Below are 21,299 nucleotides of genomic sequence, written 5' to 3' on the forward strand. Positions count from 1 at the left end.
CAATGTCACGATGGATGCCTACATTGAACACACTGGTTGACTGTCTTGAAGGGGGTACTGTCTGTGGCGCATCCCGTATCTATGTAGTGTTGTTCTAGTACTCCATAGATATTTAGTTGCCCCAATCACACCACTGCCGTGTGTTTGTCTACGTCTGCCTTTGGACAGTAATATGCTTTCAGACTGCTCACTATCTATACAGTCCCTATCGGCGTCCTTGCCTTTGAGGATGATTTCATCCACCAAGAAGTATGCCTCTGGGAGTGCTGTGTTCAGTAATCTTGGTAGCGCATTCTGTAACTGCGTAATGCTGTAGTGTGATAAGGTAGTTAGGTGTATGTTCAACTCCCAGCCCTGCCAAGTGTGTGCCTCTGTGTGTGTGTGTGTTTCCAGCTGCCTGAGGACACAGTAATGCTTTTAGATGTCTCACACCACATACATTCCCTATCGGCATCTTTGCCTTTGCAGATGATGTCATCCACCTAGAAGTATGCCTCTGGGAGTGCTGTGGCCAGTAATCTTTGTAGCGCGTTCTGTAACAGCATAATGCTATAGTGTGATAAGGTAGTTAAGAGTCTGTTTGACTCCAAGCCTTGCCAAGTGTGTGCCTCTGTGTGTGTGTGTGTGTGTGTGTGTGTGTGTGTGTGTGTGTGTGTGTGTGTGTGTGTGTGTGTGTGTGTGTGTGTGTGTTTCCAGCTGCCTGGGGACACAGTAATGCTTTTAGACGCCTCACACCACATACATTCCCTATCAGCGTCTTTGCCTTTGCGGATGATGTCATCCACCTAGAAGTATGCCTCTGGGAGTGCTGTGTTCAGCAATCTCAGTAGCGTGTTCTATAACTGCGTAATGCTGTAGTGTGATAAGGTAGTTAGGTGTATGTTCGACTCCCAGCCCTGCCAAGTGTGTGTGTGTGTTTCCAGCTGCCTGGGGACACAGTAATGCTTTTAGACACCTCACACCACATACATTCCCTATCAGCGTCTTTGCCTTTGCGGATGATGTCATCCACCTAGAAGTATGTCTCTGGGAGTGCTGTGTTTAGTAATCTCGGTAGCGCATTCTGTAACTGCGTAATGCTGTAGTGTGATAAGGTAGTTAGGTGTATGTTCGACTCCCAGCCCTGCCAAGTGTGTGTGTGTTTCCAGCTGCCTGGGGACACAGTAATGCTTTTAGATGCCTCACACCACATACATTCCCTATCAGCGTCTTTGCGGATGATGTCATCCACCTTGAAGTATGCCTCTGGGAGTGCTGTGTTCAGTAATCATGGTAGCACTTTCTGTAACTGCGTAATGCTGTAGTGTGATAAGGTAGTTAGGTGTATGTTCGACTCCCAGCCCTGCCACGTGTCTGCCTCTGTGTGTGTGTTTCCAGCTGCCTGGGGACAGAGTAATGCTTTTAGATGGCTCACACCACATACATTCCCTATCGGCATCTTTGCCTTTGCGGATGATGTCATCCGCCTAGAAGTATGCCTGCGGGAGTGCAGTGATGCTAGAACTTGGTAGCGCGTTCTGTTACTGCATAATGCTGTGGTGTGGTAGACTAGACAGGTAGATGCTGATTCCAGGCATGGCAGGTGTGTGTTTGGCAGTTATAGTGCATGTGGTTGGTATCTGTGGGTGGCTAGCTGCAGGATGTGTCCAGTTTGTTTTGTTGCTGACCTATTTAGTGTCCACAGCCCGCATATTCTGCCAAGATACTGGGTTGTCAACACATACAGTCGCCAATAGGTCTGGTGAGTAACTGTCAGCAGTCCTACTCTTATCCTTGCTACGGTCTGACCCATGTGACGCAACATAACACACGTGCCTTGATATTAACAACACTACAGGATGCATGTGGCACATGTAGTTTCCTTTCCATTCCTGTCTAATGCATTGCTGTCATGTGGTTTGCTGTTGTGATATAAATGCCATATCTACATATGTGTGTACATGTATATGTGTGTATGTATATATACATATATGTATGTCCATGTATATATGTCTACAAATAATATATGTGATATATGTAGATGTAGAGGTGGACATAGATGTGAACATATGTCTGGGGACATCAGCACTATTGACTATTTGTGCCAGATGATCTGTACATGATAACCTGGGATCTATGTATATCTGCCATGGCGTGGTGTTAATGCACATCGTCTGTGGTGTGCAGGGCCATGGGTTATAGTCATGTAGACACTGGTTATTTTGTTGCTGGGCCGTCCATGGGACATCGAATATGGTGATGGTAAGGTACCTGTTGCCAGTTCTGTGTGGATCTGAGTGACACTGAGCAGTGGATAATATGTTGAAGGCTTGGTATGCGTCATATAATTATTCATTAAAAGACTATACTATGCAGATGAGGTTGACTATGGTGTATCACATGTATTGCCAGGGTGTGCTGCTGGTCCCTGGAGTGTATGTGTGTAGTCAGCCAGGTGCAGGTCTCGCATATAGTTGACAGCATGGGAGGGGGGTCAGGCATACTGTACGTACATTGCAGAACTGTGCCTCAGGACTGCTCCTGCCTTAGCAAACCTAAGCTAGGGGTGTGTCTATACCTGCCTGGTGATGTTGGGAAGGATGACAGCAGTGGTGGGGTAGTCAGGGTGTACAGGTTGCACAAACAGGTGTTGATCAGCACAATCAGCTGATGACATGGCCAGCCCGCACATGAACAGTACATTAATGCGAGCAAGCAGCATACACACATGTTTCGTCAACACTCTACACCACCGGTGTATACCTGCAGGATTTCACAACACAGTCCAACCAAATGACATGGGCTGCAACAGGCAACATATACCAACATGTGCAGGAGGCTGGGGCAGTGCGGATGTGTATGCTGCCGAACAACCCTTACTGGGGTGACATAAGACTTTATAGACCGGGGGTGACTTACCAGGGTCTACATAGGCTGGGGATGTTGGAGCACTATGGGGTGGACAGAGACCTCCTACAGCAGCTTGTTGACCTGTGCCTAACACATCAAACAGGCCGAGGGGAATGCATCACAGTGGATACCATGGGATGTATTGGCCTAGGTGTACTAGCCACAGGTACCTCACACAGCAGAACTGGGGATATCATGGGTATCACACAGGCATCTGCATCCAGAGTATTGCACCAGTTCACAGATGCCATGTCAACACATGCTAGTGAGCACGTACAGGTCCTCGTCACACGTGATTAGTGGACCAGCAATATGAATCTGTTCAACCACATGGATGAGTACCCTGGGGTACTGGGTGCTATAGTCTCACATGTAGCACCACCCGGGGAGCAGGGTAAGGCCTACAGTCAGTGCAGGGGCATACCATCCAACAGCTAGGCCCTATGCAATGGCCACAGCATGGGATTGAATGTGTGTGCTGTCTGCCCTGGAAGCTGTGATGTGTCTGATATATGGCATCTGACACAGCTGTAGCACACCAATGTCTATGTGGACATCCCCTACAGTCTTCTAGTGGGGGATGCTAGGTAAACACTGTTGTAGTGGCTTATAACACCCATCAGCAATGCACACACACCTGAACAGTCACACCATACTGAGGCGGATGCACAGGCAAGACATATACATGTGGATGTGTTTGGGATGATCGGTTCACAGTTCTGGTATCTGGACACATCTGTTGGGGCTCTGCAGTATTCACAAGCTACATGCATACATGTTGTTATGCTATTTGCTATGCTACACAATGTTATCCTGCAGTAACAGTTGCAGCAGGAACAGCATGGGGCAGGGCCACACAGCCCAACACCACTGCCAAGGCCTGTACAGGCACAGTGTGACTTGGTGAAGGAACTACCTGAGTAGGGCAAAGTCGGCGACAGCCCATGCACAGTATGACCTGCCCTTGGCAAAGAGGCAACACAAGGCATATGCACTGACACAGTAGGTACTCACAGATTTCCCCTCTCTGACCAGCACACAGTACAAAGGATGCCAAACATGACAGTACCTGTGCTCAGCCATGTATGGGAGGTGCACTGTGTGCATCCGATATAGGCAGCACTCCAGCACCGTCCTCCAGTCCATAACACAACCAGGGTATGTCTATTGACCTAACAAGTGGCAGTTGTATTAGAATGTGTACTTACCCATTGCTCTGGTATGTATGTGAGCATACAAGTGACTGTGGTGGCCATATGTTAGGGCAGCAGACAGTACACATCCATAGTGGCACCATGACCTCTGTAGCACATACGGGGGTCACAATGGTAGGCTGTAGTACACAGGGTGTCCTAACCCACTGCAGATTATGGGCTGACCATCATGTGTGTCCATACAGCCCACACACATTCCATGCAGCTGGACAGATGTGGACCAATACAGACAAATGATATACGATGGCCTATGGATATGCCCAATGACCGACCCCAACCCCCTATGACACACACAGATGACAGGCTGTTTGATGTAGGATGTGTAATAGGACGTCCAATACCACTGTGCTGGTAATTAATGCTGGGAACTGACATACCCTGGTATCCCTCCAACCAGCAATTTAGGTAGGTCTACACACTGACATGGAGTACCCAGCAGACCAGTACAGTAGCGGCAGATGTTTACAACTGTTGGCTGTGCCCCTGTCACACCTACACAAGTGAAAGTCATGTGGACCACCCACGGTGCTGTGTAGGACTGTGGTTGTGGTTGCATGTCCCCCCACACTATACAGACATGTAGCAACTGTCAATGCCACATGACCATTAGCTACCCTGCAGACACAGCATGTCACCTGTCTGTGTAGAACGGAGGGGTCAGCAACACAGTACTAACTATCTAGACATGTGACACATGCAATGCAGTTGACCATACTTTGCATGCTCACACACATGATGGTATTGTCAGTCTACAGCATGCGTAACAGTCATACTGGGCATGCTCACACACTGAACCACAGGACGGTCAGGCATGCACACACCAGTGGTCTGGACATATCTGCCAGTACATTGCTATACTGTTGGATGTCTGCGCTGTATGGTGTTTGCGGTCTATTGTCTGTACATATGCCATGGTCCATTGTTAATTCACATGAGCTATGTGCGCAGGGTACTTCTACCATCACGTGTATAGGGCGATTCTTTGTTTGTGGACAGGCTGACACCTTTGGATACAAACCGGGTAAGGCACAGTACAGCAGGTGGGAGCTGTTGTGCGTGGGTTTGCGCAGTGTTAAGCACTGCTGACCTCTGGTCACAGCACCTTATACATGTTTACACTCCACATTTCTTTGACAGGGCACTACTGGCATACTGGTAGACAAACATGTTTACAGCCTCTCGCTCTCCGACATTTCTGCTTACATTTGTCACTCACGCTGGGTGTGTGTGATCCCTTGTGATGCATATTACATTGGACTACATGACTACAGTATCGGGTATGTGTAACCATTTTGCGACGGCAGACATTCGACTGTACAGACTCTGCGGCCTGTCATGTGACATACTCATATTATATGCGTGTTCCTCATATGATCTGCTCCCATCTGCCTGATACATGGGAACCGATACTCTGCAATGCTGACATGTGACTTGAGTTTGTTAACGCAGCTGTCTGCCGAGTCATGCTACCGCACACCAACTGCACATTGACCACCTTTCAGATTGCACGACAGGAGACTGTAGGAGTGACACCTTTCCCACTTTGCATGGGACAGTCCCTCATCACATGTGACAATACCAGAACTCTCCACCAATCAGGGACACATTTCTGCAGACTCAGGGACAGGTCATGAAAAACAGGGACACTTTTACAAAAGTAGTGCTATTAACTTGACACATTGACAGAATCAGAGCATATGACATAATACACATATTCTGAAGTAACAGTTGTTTATAACGCTTACATATTGTCATTAGTCAGTAAGTGTAATTCACCACCTTTCCTTCAACAGCCACTACATTTAGGAGGGATTAAGAAGGACACAGTTAGACTTTCAGTCAAACTCAGGGACGTACCTGACATTCAGGGATAGTTGAGTGGTATGGACAATACTCTAGCCATTGAAACTGTCCTGATTAGGGGACCTTCTCATGTTGTAGGTGTCTGTACTGGTTGCATGTTACAGGTCTTGTATACCTGACACGTCGATATGTCATATGTAGTAGCATAAGCAACTATACTGCTGCTAGACTACGCTTTGATTTGCTCCAATATGTATATTTCTGTACTATGCATGGCTGTAAGTATGTTTGCCCTGGTACATCTGACAGTTCTACCGAGCAGGTTCCACTTTGGCCATTCAAACTGGTGGCGGCCCTATGGACCCTATATGTAGAGCTATCACATGTGTCAAGGCAAAACATACCCACAGCATACCTCTCAACTGTCCCTGATTTTCAGGGTTGTCCCTGATTTTGACTCAAATTTTAACTCTGTCCCTCTTAATCCCTCCTAAAACTAGTGACATTTGGAGGACAGGTGGTGAATTGCATTTCATGAATAATGACAATAATTGAGAGTTACAAACTTTTTTTACTTCAGAAAATGTGTATCAATTCATATGCTCTGATTCTGTCAATGTTTCCAGTTAATAGCTCTAATATTTTAAATGTGTCCCTGATTGTCCTTGTGTTTTCTTGAATTGTCCATGATTCTGTTGAAATTTGTCCCCAATTGGTTGAGAGGTCTGACCCACAGCCAGTAGTACACGGACGACCTCCATGGTTTGCATACGTTAAGGTTATTCATGTAGCATTATAATTGATAATACTGTTTCCTATTACATGTAGCTGTTACTGATACAACAAATTGATGTCTGACACCACTACACACACTATATAGCCTCCATTCCCGAACTCACAGGCCATGTGCCATAACTGTTGTTTTGCAAGACACAACTGCCCAGACGGGTGTGTCCCTCGCAGGCATATGTGTGTTTAACCTCTTCTATTATGCTATCATCTACCTGAGGTGGTTAGCAACTTATGCACTTTCCATCAGTAACAGAACTCACATACCAATAGGTGTGAATGAACACTGTATCAGGAACAATGCATAACACCCTGCAGGACACATTTAGATGATTGGTTCTATTAACCAGACACATTCACATTCACAGTCACAGAACATATGTATTTATTCACGTTTGTCGAGGTACATGCCGCTTATGACTCATACATGTTGTCATCTGTCATTACCTGTATTCCGCCACCTGTTCACCTAATATCAGTAGTTCTGGCAGTGTTTAGTTGGACTTTGTTACATTCAGATACATAACTATGGACGTCCATGCTAATCGGGTACACGGCACTGTGTAGGTCTCTATATATTCCCCGATGGTTTACAAACTATCCGGTAGATGTGCTCTTCAGGTTTGGGAGGTGTAGGCGTATGCTATGCCCACATAGGAATATTAATGACTTCCACTGGGCGGGCCTACTACATCTCTGCCAACCAGCACCTGCACACTTAAGCCCATTAATGCATACCCATGGTCCACCTACCTGGCACCCCTATACAGCAGTCATGACAAAGACTTACTGTGAGCACAGCTGGGGTATGAGCACACCCCTACACAGTGCCCACTCTCCCCATCTTGGGACACATGTCATACGTTTTGTCAACCCATGTATTATCAAACTTGCACAACCTACTGTTCCATGTACACCTACATCCTGTCCCTAATAATGTCAGCAGATTCTTTCATACCCTGAATTTATGGGGTCCCGCAAGGGACACCGTTATGCATGTTTAAAGTGTAGAGCTTGCAGAACTCTCCCACTGGTCCTTTCCTACCGGTGTTTTGGACAGCAGCAGTGTATTGCTCTGTATTGCCTGTCTGTATGTCTGTCCGGCCTAGCTGGGCGATGTGGGGGGTACAACGTTTCTTTATTGGACCTCCCAGTCACAAATGCCCGGGCTGTAAATATGTTACCCCTAATTGCTGTGAAGTAACCTATTTATGTGAATGTGTATATCTACACTGACATATAGTTTGTTTTGTGTGTATGTGTATATATCACTACCTGTTGTTTGTGTATATATATCTATCTATATATATCCGTAGTATATCCTTGTGTGTGTGTGTGTGTGTGTGTGTGTGTGTGTGTGTGTGTGTGTGTGTGTGTGTGTGTGTGTGTGTGTGTGTGTGTGTATATATATATATATATATATATATATATATATATATATATATATATATATATATATATATATATATATATATATATCCGTATGGATATATGTGTATGTAAATTAATATACCTATGTGTATATATACGTTTTTATCTATATATACATCTGTGTGTCCATTAACCTATACATTTCCCGGACATGGACACTTACACATGCATATTGGTTTTATCCCTGCTTCAACAGCATACTATTGCCTTAGTCATTCTGACACCGACACTTCACTCCGGTGAACTTGTGCTCAGTATATTGCACATTATGCAGCGGACACATGTCGCTTGTTTTTCATGTCTGGGGTGCCGCTGCTAACTGGGTTGTGGTAGTGTCATTCAAAATATTTCTCGTATGCACAGCCTATTTTTCCTGTTTGTTTCTGTACACATTCATATTATTACTGTTGATAGGATATGTGTTTGTGTTACTGTGACTGTACGTCGACAAATTGTTGTCTTCATGTAGTTGTGTCTTTCTGCTTTTCCCGGTTTGGGGTTGTCGCAGCAGAACTCTGTTCTGCTCATGGGTGGCATATAGGTTTTACATGCCGGGCTGCCAGACCTGACGTACAATGTCCAACAACGATACGCCCATTCGCACATGTCTCCACGCAAATTACACTCTATCTGGGAATCGCACTGACCTCCACGGGCCACTCCATTGCACCCACCGCAACATACCCTATCACTCTAGTTTCTCCTGCACACCCGTGTTGAGTTTCCCCGCATAACAGCCATTATACACCTGACACACCTTTACACATTGCCCTCTCATGAGCGTTGGGGCCCTAAACACATTTTGTACCCCCACGTGTATTCACAGGCTCATGGAGTATGAACAATTTGCGGGTTACAAGTGTAGGTGGCCGCAACATGTCCCTACATTCCATCTGTTTACAATGTTGATGTAGCACTTCAACAATGTTATGGCCACTGGTATAGCCCTGCCTCTGGTGTGGAGAGCGGTGCTCTACTCACACTTGTGCAGCTTTATGTGACTTACGCTGCGAGCACTTCATAATTCCTAACTTGCTCTGGATTCCCTTCACAACCCTTAGGTTTGCTTTCGTCTGTCAGCATTCCTAACATATCTATCTATATATATATATATATATATATATATATATATATATATATGTATGTGGATATATATATATATATATATGTATGTGGATATATATATATATATATATATATATATATATATATATATATATATATATATATATATATATATATATATATATATCTATATGTGTGTGTGTGTATATATATATATATATATATTTTATATATATGTGTATATATTGATAAATATGTAGATATATAATTGCATATTTCTGTTATGTCTGTGGATATTTATCTATACACACATCTATCTAACTATATATATATATATATATATATATATATATATATATATATATATATATATATATATGAAAGTCACAGCTGTAGAAGACAGCATACATTTGCTATGCTAATAGCTGCGTACACCCGCGCAGGCCCACTTGCATCTACTTATTCTGAGTTACATATGTTTACAAGCACGTCTTTAGGATTACATGTGCCTTATTCCTTATGACAGTACCACTTTCATGGAATCCGGTTAATGGAGCCATGCGAACGTGGTCACCTTTACATGTATAAATGTTGGCTTTACAGCACAGAGGCATTCATTACACAATTAATATGTGCTATAGTCGTACATGGACTGGGAATGCCTTTACGTTCGGCGGATGCTGTAACCACTACACTATTGGTGTTCTGGCTCATTTATATGTATATCCATGGTTCATAGCTACTCTGACATATGCCTCACCGCTTCCCTTACAAAGCAGGCATCCATTCTCCTGCTGGGAAAACCGCAGTACTACAATTAAGACATTCCCTGTTTCTTGCTGCTCTGGACCCATGCTGCAAGTCTACTCACTCCAAGGATATTCATAACTCCTACGCTTATAGTCCTCACACATAAGCATGTTTGATTGTCAGGGTTTTCAAGTGCTGGTCCGGGTTTAGGCTCGGCCGACTGGTGACTTGCACTGCCCTGGCACTGTTCAAAGATCAGACATAGCGCATGGACAGAGTTAGTCCAGAGTTTAACATTCTACCTGTGTTTACAGACACAGGTGTTTGGCACCTCTGACCACATTATTGCATCGGCGCTACATAATTTAGGGCGTGGAGTGGTTCCACTACATAATGCATGTTGGGGCATTGGTTTCCCTTCCCTTTTGACTATTTAATTCATTTATACATACAATGAATATTATTCTGGACATCTGTTATGAATTCACTACAGGTATGCAATAGTCCTGTCAACAGATGGGACAGTTGGTTGGTGTACTTCTGTGTACGGACCTCTCTGATACTTGGGGACTCATGTCTACAGTGACAGGGACAAGGCTATGACAACTCAGGGACAATCACGGACACTTCTACCATATTAGTACTATTAACTTGGAACATGTTGACGGATTCATACTAATTTTCTGCAGTTAAATGCATCTATTACTCTTCTTTGTTGTAAGTAGTCATTCTCATTCAACACTTTTCCCCCAAAGGTCACTGGCTTTGTGAGTTTTTAAGGGTGTGACCAGTTATTGTGCGAATGCTCTGACCATTGGTATCGTTGACATTGTCATATGTACAGGTTGTGCTGTATTCTGGTGACTATGACACCTTTTCAAATGTCCAAGATGGGACATTTTCGGAACACACATCAGATTTTACAAGCCGACACATACCCACGGTCAGTACAACAGATAGAACTTTAATTATTTGCCTACGTAAAAGCCTATTGTTGTAGCGGTTTGGCTGCTTATTCCGTTTCTTGTAACATTTAGGTATTGTAGATACTGCAATAATTATTTTCTGCTACTATTACATAACATATGGCACATAATTATGTCCTTCAATCCCAGGACATTTGCCATTTGAAATGTCTTTTGTCAGGACACAACTGTCCATCGATGGACTGTCCCTTGCAAAGTGGGACAGATGATAACCCTACTGCGGACACCAGATTGTTTGGGCCAACACATAGCCATGGTCAGTGCAGGTTTAGAACATTAATTTGTTTCCTAGCTGTGTGCCTTATACCTTTGGCACTTTTGTTGTTTGCCTGCTTCTTGTACGAATTACATTTATTCTATCCTGACGTGACTGCTTTAGACAACTGTTACATGCAGTATGGTGCATAGTTATTTCCTACGGTCACAAGACATTTGGCATTGTACCATTGTTGGTCAAGTCACACCTACACACACATTAATTGTCCCTCACACAGTGGATCAGGGGTATCCTGTTTATTTCAGAGCCTTCTTCACCCTTATACCATGTGCCACTATGCGAATGTGTGCAATATATTTTCTCGCTTATTCGTGTCGGAACACCTGCGTCACACGGGCAGGTGTTTGATCCTGGGTAGTAGGTTATGCATGACCATTTAGGGCTAGACAGTGTCGTGCATGACTATTGCACATTCCAACTTGTGTCCAGATATCTACAGGACTGGGCTTCATGTCTTCCATTCTAATGTTTACACAGGTTACTTATCCCATGAGGGATATCTCAAAAATTGAACAAGACGAAAACAAGAGATATACCGAACATTCTTCTGGTGTTATGAAAATGTGCTGGGGGTTTTACATGCAAGGGATACATTGTGTGCAATCCTGCAACTGCCTAGGGTGACACTACCTACTACATATGCGTAGTGGTCACTATGTGTAGCTGTGGCTGCACCAAACCAGTAGGCCAAGTATGGCTGGATTTGGTGGATGTTCAGGTAAGGGAGCGGGTTGTGTGATGTGGAGGGAATGCTGGGTAGTCCATTATGCATCCAGGTGTGTTGCATTTGTTATGGCCAGTTCCATCAGGACCAATCTGTGGGTATGTGCCAGTGACATGTCTATACATTTGTATCGCACATTTCAATATTCATATGTTTGTGGGATTGTGTTCTACAGAATGGCCCGTCTGGTTGTATTGCAGCTGTTTATACATGTTTTTGTGTTTCTTTCTGCTTCACCCGCTGCTCCCTCATACACCTCCGGTTCACCTATTCTGCATACGACACAGTATCGCCTTGGAGGATTGTACCATTACCCATCCCCCCACACACACATATTCCTCACACCCCATACATCACTACTTTGGTTGTTGGCCCATGACACGGCCAGAGTAACACATTGAATACCCTACATATGTCCGGTACCTGTATGGTTGTGTGGACTACCCTGCCATGTTTGCTTTCCACATGCTATACCTCACGCACATAGGTACATGCCCATACTTAACTTTCATTGCATGGTTGGTATACCCGGGTACTACCCGTTCAACTAAGACACATCCTGACAAGTTCGGCTTGTACCACTGATTTGAGGATTTTGGCTGACTGTTTTAATCATTGATTGGATGCCACCTTTTCCTATGTCTGGGATATATTCCGTACACATATCCGACTGTACTGGACAGCACGTCCCCACAGTCGACAGTATGGATAATACTGTTCCTTTCAGCCTACATGTTTCCTTATTGTTGTAGCTGTTTATATGCTCCTTCTGTTTCGTTTACATGCATATTCTATTTCCTGTCACACTTGGTATGTGAAATATGGACATACCTTTTGCATGTGACTATTACATTCCTTGTGGGATATGATTCGGACATACGGTTGCTAGATATGTACATTTATCGTGTATTTTGTTATGGACACATCTGCCCAGCTGTGTACCATCCCTCACATTATGGGTCAGCTGGTGACCCTAACCATTGGGCTGGACGTACCTACTGGCGGCTTGCTAACATATGATGCGTTTCACTTCCACTTGGTATAGCTATCTACACTGCGTTGGACTATGGGCACATGGTTTTCCATGTCATTTGTTCGTGGGATAGGGACCCGTTATTCCCTACCGTGCATTTGTGTTTTCTTCTTCATTTTGTGTTCGCAGGAACTTTCTTGCATGCTTTGCATATGTTTTGGTATCCACGGACACTGACAGATGTGATTACTATCTTGCAACTTGTCATATGCAAGCATTTTAGGTTGCACGTCAACAGCTGGCATTTCCACGCCTCCATGCGGCACTTCGATATGCCCTATGCACTCGCGCTCCTTTCCTGTGCACGTGGCTGTGGTGGCAGCGCACCTTCATTAATATGCATTTGGCACTACTGCGCCATCTTCATGCCGCAATGTCGGCGCAAGCCTACCGCCGGCCTTGTCCCGAACTTCATGAATCCCGGGGAGTGTGTTAACATGTTGAGGGCAGAAAAATTGGTTTAAATATTGCAAAACATCAGTGAACATTCCAAACATTTTATATAGTTACACTTTTGTAACAATGTATTAAGTGGGAGGGGTCTATATTATATGTTTGAAGTTTGAAAACTTCAAACGTTAAATAATCAAATTTATATGTATCAAATAAGTAAAAAGTTGGTGTCAGCTCCAATTAATACTTCAGATCACTTCAGTTCAGTTCAAATGCTGGAAGCGGAAGAAAACATCAAAGACAAATAAGGTTACCTTCCCTATATCGAAACACAGTCTTTTCAGACCAAAATGGAATGCCGTAAGTTCTCCTGTCGTTCCGTTGCAAAATGTGTAAAGCTAACGACAAAAGCAAACAAATTTGCGCCGTCGATAGTTAGCCCAGGTCCGTTCAGACCGTTTTAGACGATAGAATCTACTAGGTAGCAAGCAAACCAAGATGCTGTGATAAAATAAAAAGTCCAGGTCTATTCAGACCAGAAGTCAGCAAGAAACAAGGCTCGGTAACCATACAGTCCAAAAATACACGCCTCAAAACCAGTATTGGTTTGACAAAGCACTTGTTGCGAAAGCGCTTACCATCTCTTGTGGATCCAATAAATCAGTTGTGTTATATATCAGAACGTTTGGTGCTCTTTGAATTTGTGAACTATTTTATTGCAGAGGCGTGTATTTTTGGACTGTATGGTTACCGAGCCTTGTTTCTTGCTGACTTCTGGTCTGAATAGACCTGGACTTTTTATTTTATCACAGCATCTTGGTTTGCTTGCTACCTAGTAGATTCTATCGTCTAAAACGGTCTGAATGGACCTGGGCTAACTATCGACGGCGCAAATTTGTTTGCTTTTGTCGTTAGCTTTACACACTTTGCAACGGAAAGACAGGAGAACTTACGGCATTCCGTTTTGGTCTGAAAAGACTGTGTTTCGATATAGGGAAGGTAACCTTATTTCTCTTTGATGTTTTCTTCCGCTTCAAGCATTTGAACTGAACTGAAGTGATCTGAAGTATTTATTGGAGCTGACACCAACTTTTTACTTATTTGATACGTATACTGGCATTTATACAGTTGGTGCAAGTTGCGGCAAAGTGTTTGGCAGGTTTAGTACATTTTATTCTTATTCTAAATCAAATTTATATGTTCGAAGTTTCAAACATCGAACATATAATAAAAAAAAAACAAAAAAAACAAACTGACCTTACCTGACTAGTGTAGGTTGGGGGGGGGGCAAGTACCCCTGCACCCCCCACACAGCCCCGTTCTTTAAATATACCAACTCTGAGACTGCACTATAGTGCGGTAAAAGGAAGATTTCCCTTACTGAACTTTAGTGCGGTCTCAGAGTTGGAATATTTAAAGAGTGGGGGTGTGGGGGGTTCAGGGGGGGGCTTGCCCCCTGCCTACAGCCATTAATTTTGGGTTTGGGTTTTTTTTTTGCATATGTTCGAAGTTTTATAACTTCAACCATTTAAATTCGATAGTTTAACGTTTGAAGTTATAAAACTTTGAACATATGATATAAACCCTAGTGGGAGATGGTATTGCAAGTTACTTCTTTTTGAGGGAGGTGTGTGTTATTTTACTAGATTTGATAGGATGAACATGTTTAAGCACTTGCTGAACAGAAACGGAATCATTGTGTTCCTAATAATGTGTAAAAAATGTTTCATTTTTCAATCTTTTTTATATGTGCATTCAAAAGTAACTTTTAAATGTTTTTTGTTGTTTTAAACAAAGATAATAAACATTTAGGCTTGAAATGTTACATTTTAGGGCATTGGGATTCAAGCTTCATTTCTAAAAAGGGATATCTGCTCTTTGTGCGATCTGATTGGTTGTAGTTAAATTTTGTGTTTTAATGCATTTTTTACATTCTTATTTAGGGTATTTAAACTGGAATTCATTTTTATGGACTTATCTGATGAAGTTCCTTAATTTTATTGGGACTAAACCGCTTATCCTTTGGTATTTTGTATATTGGATTTCAACATTAAAGCTGGTGGTTTTTCAGCATTAATGCTGACGACAACTTTCTTCCTGTGTGCTGTTCTTTCGTGGTATTTTTGGAGAAAGAGATAGAGATGGGGGGTGAGGAAGAGGGGACAGGAAGAGGATAGAGATATAAATGTTTAAGATCTTTATTTTTATTCATAACTAGGTGAGGTTTGTTTTTCATGTGTCTTCTTCATTTTATTGCTTAATCTGTCTTTCTGTGTCTATTTTTTCTGTTTAGTCACCTCTGGAACTGAGGTTCAATGACCAACTGCAAATGGTATGGTCACATCTTTTTTTTTTGCATAGATTAATTTATATAATTTATTTTGAACTTAATTCCTTTTTTAATTGCACTTGCATTTATTACTGGCTAATTTACATAACATAAGTCTAAATAGTTGTTCTTTTATTTATCTTTTTGATGTGTTTTATTGCTCTAATCACAGGTGAGCCTGCTACCAGCACTGTGGAGCTCCTACCCCCTGGTGTCAGAGCAACGGTAGTCTCTGATGATGATGGTGGTGATTAAGAGGCATAGCCTGGGATTGCAGATGGTCAGTATGCTACTCAAGTTCTGAGTTCCACATCTCCTGCCCAGAGTTGGGACACAGTGAGTATGCTTACTCATCCCTCCTGAGATAGTATGGGGTGAGGGTCACATTGTGTGGTTACTTCAGTTGCAGAGCTGGAATAGTCTCCTTCTAGTCATCGTAAAGGTGAAGTAGAGGTTCTTGGAATATTCTTACTTTCCATCATCTCCCTGATGTTGGTGTGCCAGTACATGCCACAGAATGCATGTGGTATCATGGAGGTGCAGGTACATTCCATCATGGTCTCAGAACAGATAGTCAGGGCACTAACTGTTGTGCATTCTAACATGTGATCTTGCTTGAAAAATGTAAGTCACTCCTTGGACTGGAGGAATGACACACTAGATTATGCAGTGTCTGCAAAGGAACATCTGTTGGGGAGGGTCAGTATCTGCATGGCTGAAGATTCCAACATCATCAGGAGTTGGCCAACATGGCCATGACAGTTCCTGCACCAGTTATGGCACTACTTTCACTGCTCCATAAATAACTGAGTGTCCAGACCCAGATGTGGTTGACCATGTGGTCATGGTGGTGGATGTAGTCATGCTGAGAGCTTGTCCGGTAGACTTTGCACATGTTCAGGAAGCACTTCAACTTTTAGCCAGGTTCATGCAACTAGCAGCACAACTCCTGGAAAAGGTAATTGTGATGGTTGGGGCAGCAAGGGTGAACTGAACCCTCTATCATGCATGGGTCATACCTGTCTATGATGCAATGGCATAGCACTAGCAAGCAAGTGCTTTGATTTTGTTTCTGTAGACCTATACACTGCAAACCTTGTTATGATCATATCATTTCACATACACACATGTGTATAGATATTACTATTGAATTATTTAAATATGCTGCCACTGGCCCTGACAATGATATGTATACACACACACACACACACACACACACACACACACACACACACACACACACACACACACACACACACACACACACACACACACACACACACACACTTCTTTGATGTCTGGTTTGCCCTCAGGAAACCCCACCACAACCACCACCTTGTGCATGTGATGATGGCTGTGCCATGCCCTTTGTGCATTTCTATCTGACTTAGGGTTGCCTGTGTCTGATACACAGAGTGGATAGCTAAAGCTTGATTACTAACATGTCTGCTTTAATCAAACGTATTGTAATGATAACTGTAATGTTTTCATGCTCAAATTCAAATGAATGTTATATAGTTAGTGATCCCCATTCCCTCTGTAGTAGTAGTAGTAGTAGTAGCATTCTTAGTAATGCATTATTACTAGTTAATAATTAGTGCTTGCAACACCTTGTGTAGATGTTGCTAAAATTGTCCTGGTCACTGCTGGGGAGTCATTGTTATGCAGAATTTATGCATGATGCACAGTACTGGGTAGATAACATTTTGAATGTCAGTCATGAACTCTTCCTAATATTCCTGTACTGCTGAGACATGTTTTATTTTCCTTATATATAATACATGCATATGAGGTAATAATAATCATTATCTCTTCTTTACAGGTTCATCACTTACCTTTTTAGTGCTGCTGCTACAGGTTGTCTTCTGGGGCTGACTGTTGCCTGATGATCACAGGATACAACCACTACATGGGTAAGTAAAGGCTGTTAATTTTGCATACATTACTATTACTATTTGTATGTGCTTAACTTCTCAGGTTTTCACTTAGTAGTGATTGTGTGCACTATCATCTGCATTTTAGCTAGGCCCATAGCATATTGTACATACTCACATCTGCCAGGACCATCCACAGCTGCTTCTGTTCCTCAAACTACTCATCTGTGCTTGCTGGCTCTGTTGGCTCTACCTGTGGTTCTAGCAACAGAGGTGTTTGGCTTTGTTGTCCTAGTTGCACCTGTTTCCTGACAATTATATTTTGCAACATGGCACAGATTGTATTTTGGCCAAGGTGTCTGGGTCATACTGCAGGATACCTACAGATGTGTCTAGACATTGGATCCTTGATTTGACAAACCAAATAAACACTCTATAATATTCCTAGACTGAGTGTGTACATCACTGTAACCTTGCTCAGTGGGATTGAGTAGGTTTCTCATGGGTGCCATGAACCAAGATTGCAGTCCATAACCTGCATCCCCTGATAGATTCCTTTGTGGAATGTCACATGTAGAAAACCTTACATACAAGATGCAGGTGAGCCATATGTGTGAGGTTTGAAAACTGAAGCTTTACCTGCACACACACACACACACACACACACACACACACACACACACACACACACACACACACACACACACACACACACACACACACACACACACACACACACATTGAAGATGATCCCTTGGACATTACAGACCATCTGATAGAGTTATATCTTTATCTGCTGATGTACCGACTTCATTGTTCTGTAGGTGGGACTTTTATTTAAATGTGTGTGTGCAGTCTATGGCTTCCAGAACGTAAGGAAAATGTGATATAGCAGTGAAACGTTGCAAGGTGGAAGATCTCTCAGTTGGGGTATGTGGAAACCAGATATGATCTCTTTCTTGTTATATCACTGCATTTAGAAACCAATGCAAATATTCTTGAGACTGAGGCCTGTGTCACACCAATATATCTCCTGTGGATCTCTGAAATGTGCAAGCAGCTGGTATACATAATGCTACACATACCTTAGTTTCCATTGGGATGTGTTCTTTGCAATTTCCCCTGGGGTCTCAGGTGAGGGCAGCAGATGTTGCATATTTCCTCTAAGGTATCTCTGTTCCAACCTGCTGCACTCTAATATTGCAGTATCATGGAGTGTGTGATAGGGCTAGAAGCAGCAGACCTAGTATTAAAGTCTGTTGCACACACAGGTTAATGATAGCTGTAGCAACCCCTAAGATTTTTTTTTCTAAGTGTACACATGCCTGTATTCCAAAGAGTACTGGAACTGTGGCCAAAAGGAAGTGCAGTATGTACAAGCATGGTTTTGTACATTCTTGAATCATTCTACTATGTTGCATCACTTCAATAGCATGTATTTCACCTGCTTACATCTTCATTAACATATTATGCTACTTACCCTCGTTTTGCAGCAAGACACAACATGTAAACTGCTTTAATGAATACCAGTCAGAGTGCTCATCAGTGCACATGTGCCAAGTGCAATCTTTCATGAATCTGGCTCGTGAACTCTCCCTGTGTATCTGTTCTGACAAAAGCTATATAAATGACAATGCAGGCATGTTTCATAAATGATGCAAGACAACTACTCTCAGTACTTCTCAGAACTGAAAAATATATGATTTTATAGCTCCATAGTAGTACTTGTGTATGCAAAGTAGGCAAAATATCATACGGCAATAGATTCATAGAATCAGGGTTCTTATTATGTGATTGAAGTTTTGAAACTTTGAACACGACAATATCGAACTTGTCTGTTTGAAGTTTGAAAACTTCGAACATTGAAAAAAAATTCAAAATAACATACAACAGTAAACTAACTGTTGCAAGCAGGGGGGCAAGTCCCCCTAAACCCCCCATATCCCCGCACTTTAAATATACCAACTCCGAGATCACACTACAGTGCAGTAAAGGGAAATATTTCAAGGGTTTATTTTACTTTTACGTTTATTTATTTTTTTAATGTGTTCGAACTTCTGCAAGTTTGACTATGCAGTTTCGACCATATAGGGTTCAAACTTGTTGAAGTTCTATCACGTAATAGGAACCCATAGAATCATAGTTACTAGTCTTGCATTCCAGGGGATCACTGAGGAGCTAGCCCAAATTCCACTTGCCCTGAAGCACTGTCTGGTTGTTGAAGGTCACACAGTATGCAAATGAATGCTTAGGGAATCAAATCCAGGGAAAAGTATGAAAAAGGATGAAAAGATGGAATGGAAGGCTGTGAGCTTCTACAGGTTAACTTTTTAGTGCAATATGTAGTATACCAAATGACAGTCAAGGGAGTAGGAAACGTCCTCAGTTTATAACTTTTTATTATGCTGCTTGTTGGAGGAAAGTAAATTTAAAGTGTCACACCAAGTTTCTTATTGTATCATGGCATATTTTAACATGTTAAGTGTAGCAATGCATCATTCCAGCCCTTCATTGTTTATAATTTTAGAATGTGTATTAATAAAAGAAAAACAAAAATCTTGAATTTTTATTTTAACTCTGGCCCAAATAAAATTGCTATATCCCTTGATGACACTTCTCTGGGGAAAGCATTGGGTGTGTTCAAAGACTCTAATTTATACATTCCTGTGTATGCAGATGTGGACAGGGGGTTAAGGAGAATAAATCCACACCATTGTCACCAGGATATGTGTGCAAAACGGTGATTTGCCTTAAATGCTTATGGCAAATATGCAATACATCCTTTGCTTATGACCAACACCTGCCATAATCAAATAAGCTATACATTGTTACCTCTAGGATAAAGTCATACTCACTGACTCACTAGGATTTCACCCAATCAGTTTGGGCCCAGTGGCCCTTCTACAAAATAATGAGATTTATTCAAAGTGTTCTTGTACTCATACACATACTTATATGATTTCCCAGTGGGCTACGGATGACAATATCCCTTGTCTGATTCATGGTTCACTGCCACAAATCAGGCAGTTAATGTGTTAATAAGACATCAGTTATTTAGCACTCTTTTAATGAGTGAAGAAACATAACGTTATGCTAGATGATGACCAAACTAGTCTTCAAAAGAGCAGGACATTCAGTACTGTGAGGATACCCTTCACTAGAAAAATAAGGCATTGACAACAATCTTCGTCAGATGAGCAAATGAAAACTTTTACTTTTAAATGATCTGATTTTGTTTATGCAACTGTATTGCAGTTCTACAAGGAAAATAAAAATAAAAGGATTCACACAGACAGACTGTTGTCAGAAAAACTCTAAGTGTATCTGTTGATGTTATTTCCAATTACTTATGATTGGTGACAGGATGTAAATAGAGAACAACAAGTTTTATTACTTGGACCTGCAAGATTGCTGCACACTGATCAACATATTAATTTCAACTGTCCCAATGTGAAAAAAAACTGAGAAATAAGGGCTAGCAATTCTGCTAGTTTGAGTAGAATGCAGCAAATGGCTAGTAAGTACACTGCCTGGATGCCAGAAAAGAAGAAATTTAGAGAACATGAAGGAAAATCAACTTGAATTGGTGAAGACAAAACACTAACTGGTAGGAATCCTGCAGTAGTTTGGCAAAAAGCAATTTAAGCATTAGCATTGCTACAAAAGATGGCTACCAGTAATTCAGGGGAAAATAAATCAAATATAAAATGTACATTCCATATGCAGCTGATGCAATACCTAA

This window comes from Protopterus annectens, chromosome 1.part0 (assembly GCF_019279795.1).
Source record: "Protopterus annectens isolate FY-2018-M chromosome 1.part0, PAN1.0, whole genome shotgun sequence".
Lineage (NCBI taxonomy): Eukaryota > Metazoa > Chordata > Ceratodontiformes > Protopteridae > Protopterus > Protopterus annectens.